The sequence below is a fragment of the Eumetopias jubatus genome, unplaced genomic scaffold, assembly GCF_037043125.1.
Source record: "Eumetopias jubatus isolate StellerSeaLion01/CBP00866 unplaced genomic scaffold, mEumJub1_p1.0 scaffold_6, whole genome shotgun sequence".
In the NCBI taxonomy this organism is placed as follows: Eukaryota; Metazoa; Chordata; class Mammalia; order Carnivora; family Otariidae; genus Eumetopias; species Eumetopias jubatus.
In genome coordinates this window covers 97,911,580-97,924,898 of record NW_028274812.1, presented here as the reverse complement: position 1 = coordinate 97,924,898, position 13,319 = coordinate 97,911,580, and the positions used below count along the sequence as shown (strand labels likewise).

At 41.1% G+C, this 13,319-nt stretch overlaps 1 pseudogene; it reads left to right on the top strand.

Annotated features, from left to right (window-relative positions):
- The first annotated feature begins 11,079 nt into the window (after positions 1 to 11,079).
- LOC148164112 (tubulin alpha-1B chain pseudogene) lies at positions 11,080 to 12,401 on the top strand (annotated as a pseudogene).
- Positions 12,402 to 13,319: the final 918 nt, after the last annotated feature.

The following is a 13,319-nucleotide window of genomic DNA, read 5'->3' as shown; positions in this document are numbered from 1 at the left end:
GCTCTAGAAATTTCCCCTGTGTGGGCTGTGTGTGATCTTATGTTGTAGCATAGCTTCAGCTGCTGTGGGCATAGTGGCATAAGAGCTGGCTCGGACTGCTATAGGGGCCTGTGTGGGCAGGGATGGCCTTGGCCCAGATCGCTGCAAAGCCCTGCCCACTGCAAAGCCTGGTTGCAATTGCTTTAGGGAAGCTGGTGGGCAGGGTAGCCCCAGGGCCTGCTGTTACAAGTTTCAGCGTGACTTGTGTGGGCATTCTGGTAAGCAGAGGTGGCCTTCGCTTTGTTGACTATGAAGCCTGCCTGCAGCTTGATGCATAGAAGTTTTTGGTATAGTCCTGTTTGGCTATTTTTGCTTTTGTTGGCTTTACTTTTTGGTTTCATGTCCAAGATATCATTGCTAAACCCAAATGTCATCAAGATTTTCTTTTATGTTTTCTTCTACAAGTTTTATAGTTTTAGGTCTTACATTAGGTCTTTGACCCATTTTGTGTTGATTTTTGTATATGGTGTAAGGTAAGAGTCGAACTTCATTCTTTTGTACATGAATATCCAGTTTTTCCAGCACTACTTGCTAAAAAAACTGTCCTTTGTCCTTTGAATGGTCTTGTCATCCTTATCAAAAATCCTTTGACCATATATGTGAGGGATTTTTCCTAGGATCTCTATTTTATTCCACTGGCCTAAATATTCGTCTTTATGCCAGTATCACACCATTTTAGATATTATAGTTTTATAATAAGTTTCAAAATAATGACATATAAGACCTCCAAATTTGTTCTTTTTCTTCGAGATTGTTTTGACCATTCAGGGTGCCTTGAGATTCCATGTGAATTATAGGATGGATTTTCTATTCCTGCAAAATGCACCATTGTGATTTTGATAGGAATTTTGCTAATTTGTAAATCACTTTGGGTAGTATTGACATATTCATGATATTAAGTCTTCCAATTCATTAACACAGGATGTCTTTTTTTTTAAGATTTTATTTATTTGCCAGAGAGAGAGAGCACAAGCAGTGGGGAGCAGCAGGCAGAGGGAGAAGCAGGCTCCCCGCTGAACAAGGAGCCTGATGCGGGACTCAATCCCAGGACCCTGGGATCATGACCTGAGCCAAAGGCAGCTGCTTAACTGACTAATCCACCCACGCACCCCTCACAGGATGTCTTTCTAAGCTTTATATCTTTTATGAATAGTTTTTCATATCCTTTACCTTTTCTGGGCAGTCTTAATATCTTACTTTTCAATGTTTATGAATTCTTTATATATTAAGGACATTTACCTTTTGTCATATTGTGACAAATATTCTGCTCAGTTTGTTATTCATCTTTCTACTTTTTAATGATGTTTTGATATAAGTTTTCCATCAAATTAAAATTTAAAAGTCTTTTGAATATCTTTTTTTTCATTGAGGATAATTTTTTGTTGTTGAGGTATAATGGACATATAGCATTATATTAGTTTCAGGTGTACAGCATAATGATTTGATATTTGATTATACAGTTGAGCTTTGAACCACATAGGTTTAAACAGCAGGGGTTCATTTATATGTGGATTTTTTTCAATAAGTATAGTACTATAAATGTATTTTCTCTTCCTTATGATTTTCTTAATGATATTTTAATTAAAGAAAATAACGTATTCTTTTCTCTAGCTTACATTAAGAATACAGTATATACACATAACATACAAAGTATGTGTTAGTCAACTATGTATTACTGTTTTCAATAACTCTCAGGTAAATGATTTCTTAAGCTGGTGTCCTCTACACAAACAGAGATTTATTATAAGTGACTCTGATAATATTAAACATTCATTTCACTAATACTAACTTCCTCTTACCAGGGGCTTTTTTGAGACAGAAAATAAGAAGCGAGAATCTTCCTTAGTCTTTTTTTTTTTTTTTTTTTTTTAAGCTTAGCAGTGTGTTAAATTCATCCCTTCCTCATCTATCAAAGAATGCAAACTAAGCTCTCTTGACCAAACTCAGACTTGCTTTATTTGGAGCATTTATTAAAAAGGGGGAGAAAAAAAACCTAAAAGATTTTGGATACCATTCTGGTGAGCATTGTGATACCAAAGCAAGCCTGGATCCTTATTTCACATCTTGTTTACTTTCTCAGAGGGAATCTTATTTACACATAGTCCTTTAATTTTGAAAATGTTGCTTTTCTCTGTTCAACAGTGTAGATGATGTTTTGTTGACCTTTGCTTCATGGCAAGTTCCAGTAATACTTCAGTATGTTCCTAGTGGCTGTCTCATGCATGCTCACAAGCAAGTCTGTCACCTTCATACTTAACTAACCTGGACAGCCAGACTGTGGGGCCCAAGTAGGTATATAATACCTGATAAGTGACAGCAGTGTCTATTGATGTTGGAATGCTTGGGGTAGCAAAGCTATTCAACCTTCAGCAGGAAAATGGGTGAAAAAGTGCTCTCCTTTCTGTGTTTTAGTTTTTAAAAGGAATAATGTAGAGAAATATTGGTGCACCACTGTTTTAAAGGGCTTTCAGGAAATAGCTCTTCTGTGTTCTCCATAGAACTCAGAAATGAATCCAGGGAATCTGGACTATGAAAAAAAAATCTAAGTCACAAGGCCTATGTGTAACAGTTGGTGTATACTCATGCAGAATTTTTGAGGGGGAGGAACTGTTTGTCTTGGGCATGCTGTATTTCCAGTTCAACAGTCCCTACCATTGAGTGGATGCTCAATGAATACTGAGCTGGCTGCCAGATGCAACTTACCACTGCATTGTCAATATCTTCTCAGTAACAGGGCAGTGATAACTTAAGTAACATCCCAGGAGCTCTGGGGCCTAGGAATCTTTTCTCTAGGCAGATGATGTAGTGTCCCATTATAATGGGGTGACTTAAAGCCACCTTAGGAAGAAAGGTTTCCCCAATGATTCCTGAAATTCCATGAATAGATTATTTTTTCTATTTGTGCTATTCTCACTAACTTCTTTGAAAATGCCTAGAGAAGGGTACCCATATTGGGCTCTTTCATGAGAATGAGTTGATTATATGAAAATTTTCTTCACAGGAGAGACCATTAGCAGGAAGGGGAAGCTGTCCAGTTAGGAGGATTACACTCTCCCTGATCCAGTATTCCCAAGCATGGGGGCTCAAGGGTTCCTCCAGACTTTTCTACTCAACCTTCAACATTGGCTTAAAATATAGGAGCTACTCACACCTCTTCTGTCAAGAAACAGGCCTCAATCTTGTCCACAAGACTATTTCTTGGGAGCAGGGACCACCCTCCCACTTTGTCCCCCTCCTTACCCTCTGCCCTGGCAGGTTCCAAACAGAGAATCTATCCCTGGCTAAACAGCCATTATTATGGATATATATACACATATACATATATGTGTGTGTGTGTGTATGTATATATATATATATATATATATGTATTTATAAGAATAAATAAATTTATTTCCTATTAATAACTCTACAGTGTTTGTGTGACTTGCATTTGAGACCAGACAAAGGACCTGCTCAAAAGGCAGAGGTGGACACTGACATCTATTGAGCATCTCTTGTGAGCAAGGTACCTGGCCAGATGGACACTGCCTGGTGGAGATGACTTTATTAGGCAGATGTTATCATTTCCATGTTTACTGAGAACAAAGTTCAGGCTCTGAGAGAAACAAAGGACATTCTCAGGGTGATGGAGCTGAGTTGAATTCCAGAACCCCAGTTCTCTTCTCTAGCAAGAAAGATTACCCATTCTCGGGGGTGGGGGGCAGGGAACAAGTCATACATCCCTTCTTATATTCTCACTGGACTTTGCACAGGACTTTGGTGTGCTTCATAGGAAATGCATGTAATGGAAACCCATTTAAAATAAGCTTCAGCAAAAACTACCTAGGGTACCACCTAGGATTCGAGGAAGGTTGAACAATGAAGGCCTCAGCAGCAAGAATCCTTGGGGTTTCTCCTTAATGCTCCAGCCATGAGGGGACTCAGTAAGGTGCACCTCTGTCTCTTAGCTGGAGTCCTCAAAAGAGAATGCAGTTGACTTCTGGCCAGCCAATGAATTACCTCCTCTGGAGTCAGGTGTTTACCTCTAATTCAATCAGCTATGACCAAGAGTCATGAAGTAAAAACATGGTTCCTGGGAACTAATTTTGTGGGTGGAGGAGACCTTTCTCCAAAAACACAGTCATGTGCTGGGCAGACAGCCCAAAGATATCTGTTATACTTGGATGTAACTCCATAAATGTTTATTGCCTGGTTGCTTTTTGTCCTGACCAAACACTTTGAGAACGTTGGCTGAATCATTTTGTCTTTTTTGTTTAGTCCGGGGCAGGGACTCATATGTGTTAAAGAAAAATATGTGTCATTTCTATATGCCAGTGGTTCCCTTGTTTACAACCATTGAAGCAAATCAAGAAAGAAGAAATAGACTGTTTATTCCCAAATGCTTGGTTTCAAGGGGGCAGAGGAAATGGGAAAACATCTGTAAGGCTATTGTGTTTGCTGCTGGAAGATGACCAAGCTGGTTATCAAATGGGTGGGCAGCAACAAGTAGGTGCTTTGTTTTGTCCTCATAGGAAGTTATTTTCTTTGTTTTGCAAGTTGGTTGAATTTCTCTGAGGTCAATATCCTGGATGCTCAAAACTCTTTTTTTCCCATTCAGAGTGCCCTAATTTTACATTTATATAACTCCAGAACTGACCAAAGGCTCATTTGCCGAAGTACATCACTTGCAAGTTGACACTGAAGGTTGCACGGACATTGATTATACTTACACTGCCACCTTAAGGGAGCTTCTGGAATTCCAAGGTGCTTTTAAAATGATCGGTTATCAAATGTAAAGTTTCAGAAAGGAAAGTGAGAAAGTTAAAAAAAAAATCACAATGGAGTAATCCACCTCCTTAAAAAATGACCTTCTGGAAGGTTTCAAGGCATAGACAATGTTGCCAGGTGTGTCTGAGTTACGTAGGTTAGGGTTTGAGACCTGCTTCAAACTTCCATGATCAGTGACTGTCCTTAACTCAGACATTTACATTTTCCAAGACACAAGTATAAAAAAGTAATGTTAGTACCATTTCACTTGGTTTTGTGTTGACCAAATGACATCACCTGTGTTCATCTTTTGTGTTTGGTAAGCACTCAGGAAATGATTGCTATGTTATCTGAAATTTGCCAGCACTGAAAGCATTAAGGAAGCCTTCTGCAGGGAGAGGTAGAGATAGGTAGGGGGAGGGGAGCATCAGGAACTGAAATAAAACCAAATACTCAACATACAGCCTACGGTGGATGTTCGGTAAACACTTAAATGAGGGAAAAGGAGAAAGGAACAATGTCACTGGAGATGAGTTTAACTGTCAAAATGGGGATGGAAAACATTCTTTCTACCATTCATTCTAGAACTGGGGAATCATAAAAATATAGAATGCCCATGTGGTAAGGATTCTAGAAATGTACTCCAATGTCTTTTTTCAAATGGGGTAACCAAGTGGTTGAATCACTTCTCAAGTTAAAATTGTGAATCAGGGGGCGCCTGGGTGGCTCAGTTGGTTGGGCGACTGCCTTCGGCTCAGGTCATGATCCTGGAGTCCCTGGATCGAGTCCCGCATCGGGCTCCCTGCTCAGCGGGGAGTCTGCTTCTCCCTCTGACCCTCCCCCCATCTCATGTGCTTTCTCTCTCATTCTCTCTGTCTTATAATAAATAAATAAAATCTTTAAAAAAAATTGTGAATCAGTAGCATATTGCAATTAGAACCCAACATCTTGACAAATAACCAAGTGCCCTATATATAATGCTGAAATATCACTCAAGATTGGCCAAAACAGGACTGCCTTGGGTTTTCTTTCTTCTTTTTTTTATGACTTGGGAAAATTATTTAATCTGACTATGCTTTGATTTCCTCACCTGCAAAATCTCCATCATCATCATCATCATCATCATAATAATATACTATTTCAGAAGGTTGTAGTACAGATCCAATGAGAGGCTTCATATCAAGCATTTAGAACTGTGCTATTAATGTTAACCTGTATGATTATCAGACCACAAAGTTCACTTCTCACAGTTAAATTGTTTCCCGGGCATGACCAATCAGGCTTTGCTGTTTCTAAAACCTTTGGCTTCCTAACTCTGTGTCTCCATGATAATAAAAACATTTGTTATCTCTTTATAGCTCCTGGTGCGTGGCACAGTTGCTTTTTTTTTTTTTAAAGATTTTATTTGAGGGGCGCCTGGGTGGCTCAGATGGTTAAGCGTCTGCCTTCGGCTCGGGTCATGATCCCGGGGTCCTGGGATCGAGCCCCACATTGGGCTCCTGGCTCAGTGGGGAGCCTGCTTCTCCCTCTGCCTCTCTCCCTGCTCATGCTCTCTCTCTCTCTGTATCTCTGTGTCTCAAATGAATAAATAAAAATCTGTAAAAAATTAAAAAAAAAGATTTTATTTGAGAGAGAGAGCGCACAAGCAGGGGGAAGGGCAGAGGGCAAAGGAGAAGACTCCCCACTGAGCAAGGAACCTGTCCTCCGGGCTCAATCCCAAGACCCTGGGATCATGACCTGAGCTGAAGGCAGACGCCCAGCAGACTGAGCCACACAGGTGCCCCTATTTTGATATAATTACAGATTGATATACAGTCATAAGAGATAATACAGAGAGATCCCATGTACCTATTACCCAATTCTCTCCAATGTAAACAAGTCACAGAACTATAGGATAGTATCACAACCAAGATATTGACATTGATATAATTCATCGATCTTATTCAGATTTCCCTAGTTTTACTTATACTCATTTATCTGTGTATTTTTAGTTCTCTGTAATTGTATCATGTGCACAGGTCCATGTGTAGCCACAGTGTAGCTACAGAATAGACCCACCATCCACAAAGACCTCTTGTACTATTCTTTTATAACTGTACCTACTTCTCTCCTGCACTCTCTCCATCCCATCCCTCAACTCTGGCAACCACTTTTCTCATTCAGTATAACTCATGGACACTCACCTAGATTGTTGCTTATATCTGTAGATTGTTCCTTTATATTGCTGAGTAACATTTGATGATAGATGTATCGCAGTTAAACCACTCACTCCTCAAAGGACATCTGGGTTGTTTCCTGTATTTGGCTACTAGGAATAAATCTGCTATGAATATTCGTGTACCGGTTTTGTGTAAATATAAGTTCTCATTGCTCTGAGGTAAATGCCCAAGAGTGCAACTGCTGGGTAAGAATGGTAATTACATGTTTAGTTTTATAAAAAATTGCCAAGCTGTTTTCCAGAGTGTACCACTTTACAGCAGTGTGCAAGTGATCCGGTACTGGGGCATCCTTACCAACATTTAGAATTATTGCTGTTTTTTATTTTAGCTTTTGTAATAGGTGTGTAGTGATAGCTCATTGTGGTTTTAATTTGCATGCCCTTAGATGTTGAACATCTTCTCATATGCTTTTTTGGCCATCTGCCTCTCTCCTCTTTAGTGAAATATCTCTTCATATATTTTGTCCTTATTATAATTGGATTATTTCCTTTTTACTGTTGAGTTTTAAGAGTTCTTTATATATTTTAGATATAAGGCCTTAAAAGACATTTTACTTTTTTTTTTAAGATTTCATTTATTTATTGGAGAGAGAACGTGCAGAGAGAGAGCATGAGTGGGGAGTGGGGTTGGGGGAGGAACAGAGGGAGAGGGAGAAGCAGACTCCCTGCTGAGCAGGGAGCCCGACGTGGGGCTCGATCCCAGGACCCTGGGATCGTGACCTGAGCTGAAGGCAGACGCTTAACTGACTGAGCCACCCAGGTGCCCCAACATTTTACTTTTAGAGTAAAACATCAACATTGGATTATGGGTAGCATAATGTACATGCTAGTAAAATACATGACAGCAGCAGCACAAAGATTGGGAGGAGGTAAATGAAAGCACAGTGTAGTATGGGTCGTAACATTATGTATGAACTGGTAGTGTTAATCCATGCCAAACCACGATAAGTTAGACATGCACACTGTAACCATTTAAAAGACACAGAAAGAGGAATCATTAAAAAAAAAAAAAGATATAACTAAGTCAATAGAAGAGCTAAGGTGGAATACCAAAACATGGCAAGAAAGCAGGATTGAAGGAACAAAGTGCAGCTAAAACTAGGAAATGAATAACAAGATGAGACACTTAAACCCAACCATATCGATTATTATATTACAATAAATGTTAGTGGACTATGACCTTTAATTTAAAAAGATTTTTTTAAAGACCCCACTATTGAGGTGTTTACAAGGGACACACTTAAGTATAAAATCACAGATAGGTTGTAAGTAAAATGATAGAAAATATATATTATACTAGCACTGGTCGTTAGAAAGGTGGTGTGGCTATATTAATGTCAGACACAATAAATATCAAAATAAGGAATATTACCAGAGATAAAAAGGGACATTTTATTATGTTAAATGGGTCAGTTCATTAAGGAGACTACGGATCCTAAATGTGAAAGTAACTGCTAACAGAGTTTCATAATATACACGGCAAAAACTGACAAAATTAAATGGAGAACTAGACAAATCCACAATCGCATTTTGAGATTCAGCACTCCACTCTCAGTAATTGACAATAAAGCAGAAAAAGGGAAGGACAAAGTGTTCAGAAGAGTTGAGTATTATAAAAAACTCAACGTAGTAAAGAACACCACACACTGCCCAGGTCAGATACACTTTCCACGTGAACATGGGGTATTCATCAGGAGAGACCGTATGTTGAGCTATAAGACAAGTCTAAAATTTAAAGCTTTAAATCACATAGACTGTTGTATAACCACAATTAAATTGTTAGACATTGGGCACCTGGGTGACTCAGTCGGTTAAGCATCCAACTGGGTTTTGGCTCAGGTCATGATCTCAGGGTCCTAAGATCGAGCCCCATGTCAGCCCCCACTCAGCGGGGAGTCTGCTTGAGATTCTCTCTCCCCCCCTGCCCCTCCCCACCACTTGCTCTCTGTCTCTGAAATAAATAAATCTTACAAAAAAAAAAAAAAGAAATTGTTAGACATCAATAATAAAAAAGATATCTAGAAAATTCCCCAAAATTTTGAAATGAAGTAACATGCCACTAAATAACACATGGGTCAAAAAAGAAATCATAAGAGATTAAAAATATGAATAACAATGAAAATACCACCTAAGAAAATATGTGGCTACAACTAAAACAGTAATAAATATGAAATCCATGGCTTTAACTGCTCGTGTTAGAACACAAGACTTTTTCCATTTTTTTTTTTTTTTAGATTTTATTTATTTGTCAGTGAGAGATGCAGCGAGAAAGGGAACACAAGCAGGGGAAGTGGGAGAGGGAGAAGCAGGCTTCCGGCCGAGCAGGGAGCCCGATGCAGGGCTTGATCCCAGGACCCTGGGATCACGACCTGAGCCGAAGGCAGACACTTAACGACTGAGCCACCCAGGCGCCCCAAGTCTTTTTCCATTTTAAAATGAGAGTAGAAATAAAATAGATTTCAATATGGAATTTCATTTCACGGTGACTTTGTTTAGACTATTTCTCTTCGTGAATTGGAAAATGTTTGTAAACCCGTGAAACTAAATAAAAAGGTAACTATAGAATAGACCATCAGAGGGCACTATTCTTTAACTCCAGAAGAAAAAGCCTCTACTATGAAAAAATGAAGAAGTATTCTGCTCTGGAACAGACCCGAGACAGCATTGAGATTTTATCCCTTTATTGGGCGAATGAGGTGTGGGGAGAGCAAATGACTTCCCAACATCATCGTACAAATTCTAGGAATAGCGTCAGAACTAGAAACCAGTCTCTTGACTGTTACAGCACATCATGATTCTTTGTGAAATCAGAGACAGACCCAGACTTTCCTATGGGCTTATGCTAATGAGCTCTTTTCCACCGGGATCTCCCAACGAGGAGATGTATGCCTGGAGTTGCTGCAGCTGCTGTGGATTAGGGGAAGCAAACAGGGATGGAGACACCAGGACCTGGAGGCATTTGAGCATCCAGAAAACTGTGCTTGAAACGAGTGCCACCTCTTGGATGCTCTGGTGATGCAAACCCGTATAATTCCTTTTTATTTAAAGCCAGTTGGTGCAGGGTTTTCTGTCACTTGCAACCAAGAATCTTGAATATGCCAAGCTCCTCTGCTTTACAAGAGAGCCAATGGAATTCAGGACATAGGGTTTTATTTTGGAAAGAGAAAAAAAAATGTTCTAGATAACTCACCAGGACTGTGTTTGCAAGGGGATAACTAAGGATAGAAAAACATATGAGGACATGCTCATGTTTCATTTTCCCCCAGAAATTTAAGTTCCTAAGTTATGGATACAATTTTTTTTTCTCTGCTGCTGACTTCTCCACTGCATTCTTGGCAAGGTAGATTATTTCAAAGGCCATTAAGAAAATGTGTTCGTAGCAGGGAGATGCAGGTTGTGTCATCTTTAATACAACAGTGTCCTCTTACTCTCTAGGCCTAAAGAGTAGGGAGTAAAAACACAGTACAGTTGATGTACTTTGCCTTTATGTGCATTATCTCATTTCCATCCCATAGCAACTCTGCAAAGGATTCTCATGTGTCTTTTACAGACGAAATAGAGACAAAGAAGTTATGCACTGCCTAAAGTCCCCTCGCTGATATGTGTAAATATGAGGATTTGAACTCAAATCTATGCTCTTCCTTTATACTAGAAGTACTTGTATCCCCTCTTAACCCAGGCCTGACAACTTTTCTAGGAACTTCAGCACATAATATTTTTTTTAAAGATTTTATTTATTTATTTGACAGAGAGAGACACAACGAGAGAAGGAACACAAGCAGGGGGAGTGGGAGAGGGAGAAGCAGGCTTCCCGCGGAGCAGGGAGCCCGATGCGGGGCTCGATCCCAGGACCCTGGGATCATGACCTGAGCCGAAGGCAGACGCTTAACGACTGAGCCACCCAGGCGCCCCAGCACATAATATTTTTGATTGAGGTGTTAGCTTTTAAACAGCTTCCATTAAGAGGGCATGATGAGGCAGATTCTCTTACACAGACCGCCTCAGGGTCCTGCTGTAAGAAGCAACAGTCTCCTCTTCCTCCCTGCCATCTGCTTGGCAGCTGCAATGCAGCAAGCATGCGTGAGTGCATCTCCATCCGTGTTGGCCAGGCTGGTGCCCAGATTGGCAATGCCTGCTGGGAGCTCTATTGCCTGGAACACAGCATCCAGCCCGATGGTCAGATGCCAAGTGACAGGACCACTGGGGGAGATGACTCCTTCAACACCTTCTTCAGTGAGATGGGTGTTGGCACACGTGTGCCCAGGGCCATGTTTGTAGACCTGGACTCCACGGTCATTGATGAAGTTCGCACTGGCACCTATCGCCATCTTGTCCACTCTGAGCAACTCATCACAGGCCAGGAAGATGCTGCCAATATGCCCAAGGGCACCCTGCACCATTGGCAAGGAGATCACTGACCTTGACTTGGACCAAATTCAGAAACTTGCTGATGGATGCACAGTCTTCAGGGCTTCTTGGTTTTCCACAGCTTTGGAGGAGGAACTGGTTCCAGGTTCACCTCCCTGCTGATGGAAAGTCTGCCGATGGTGGCAAGAAGTCCAAGCTGGAGTTCTCCATTTACCCAGCCCCTGGATTTCCACAGAGGTAGCTGAGCCCTACAACTCCATCCTCACCACCCACAGAACCCTGGAGCCCTCAGATTGTGCCTTCATGGTAGACAATGAGGCCATCTATGACATCTGTCATAGAAACCTTGATATTGAACGCCAAACCTACACTAACCTGAATAAGTTGATAGATCAGATTGTGTCCTCCATCACTGCCTCCCTCAGATGTGATGGAGCCCTGAATGTCGATCTCACAGAATTCCAGACCAACCGGGTGCCCTAGCCCCGCATCCACTTCCCTCTGGCCACCTAGGCCCCCGCCATGTCTGCTGAGAAAGCCTACCATGAACAGCTTTCTGTAGTAGAGATCACCAACGCAAGCTTTGAGCCAGCCAACCAGATGGGAAAATGTGACCCTCGCCATGGCTTGCTGCCTGTTGTACCGTGGTGACATGGTTCCCAAAGATGTCAACGCTGCCATTGCCACCATCAAGACCAAGCGCAGCATCCAGTTTGTGGACTGGTGCCCCGCTGGCTTCAAAGTGGGCATTAATTACCAGCCTGCCACTGTGGTACCTAGAGACCTGGCCAAAGTACAGGGAGCTGTGTGCACGCTGAGCAACACCACAGCCATCGCTGAGGCCTGGGCTCCCCTGGACCACAAGTTTGACCCGATGTAGGCCAAGTATGCCTTTGTTCAGTGGCATGTGGGTGAGGACATGGAGGAGGGAGACTTTTCTGAGGCCTGTGAGGATATGGCTGCCCTTGAGGATTATGAGGAGGTTGGTGCGGCTTCTGTCAAAGGAGAGGGTAAAGAAGGAGAGAAATAAGTTAAAAATGTCACAGGGAAGGGATGCCTGGGTGGCTCAGTAGGTTAAGCGTCTGCCTTTGGCTCAGGTCATGATCCCAGGGTCCTGGGATTGAGCCCTGCATCGGGGTCCTTGCTCAGCGGGGAGCCTGCTTCTCCCTCTGCCTGCCGCTCCCCCTGCTTCTGTGTGTGCTCTCTCTCTGACAAATAACTACAGTCTTAAAAAAAATTAAAAATTTAAAAATTTAAAAAAAGTCACAGAGGTGCTGCTTTTATGGGAAGCTTGTTCTATTTTAAGCCTTGAAAGGTTGTGCTCTGACTGGTTGATTTGTCTGTAGCAGCATATACTCTCGTATACAACTACTGACCTGTGCTTGAAAACACAACGTTTGTTAGAGACCCAAGCTGTCCATTTCTCTGATGGGTTTAAATGAGCTATTCCTTGTCCTAAGTGGGAAAAAAAAAGAGGGTACAGGAAAGCATAACGGATTCAAAGGTATAAAAAAAAATGCTAGTTTTTGCTCAGAAGTTCCTTCTAAATCATTTGTACCCATTTTTATTCTGTGTTTGAGGTATAACGTACATAAAATGTTTAAAGTGAGCTCATCTTAAGTGTACAACTTAGTCATTTTTAAACATATTTATAACCATGAATCATCACCCAGATTAAGATGTAGAGCGAGTCTAGCACTATAGAAGTTTTTTTTATTTCTTTCCAGCTGGTACTAGTTCACTCCCACCCAGAGGCAACCACTGGTGCGGTTGGATAATTGTAGCTTAGTGCTGCCTGTTCTTGAACTTATAAATTGAATCATACAGTATATATTCTTTTTTTAAAATCTGGATTCTCTACTCAGCATGACATTTGTGAAATTCATTCATGTTGGAACAGTTCTTTTTTATCCTTGTGTTATAGTACATTGCTCTTCCTTTTTTTAAT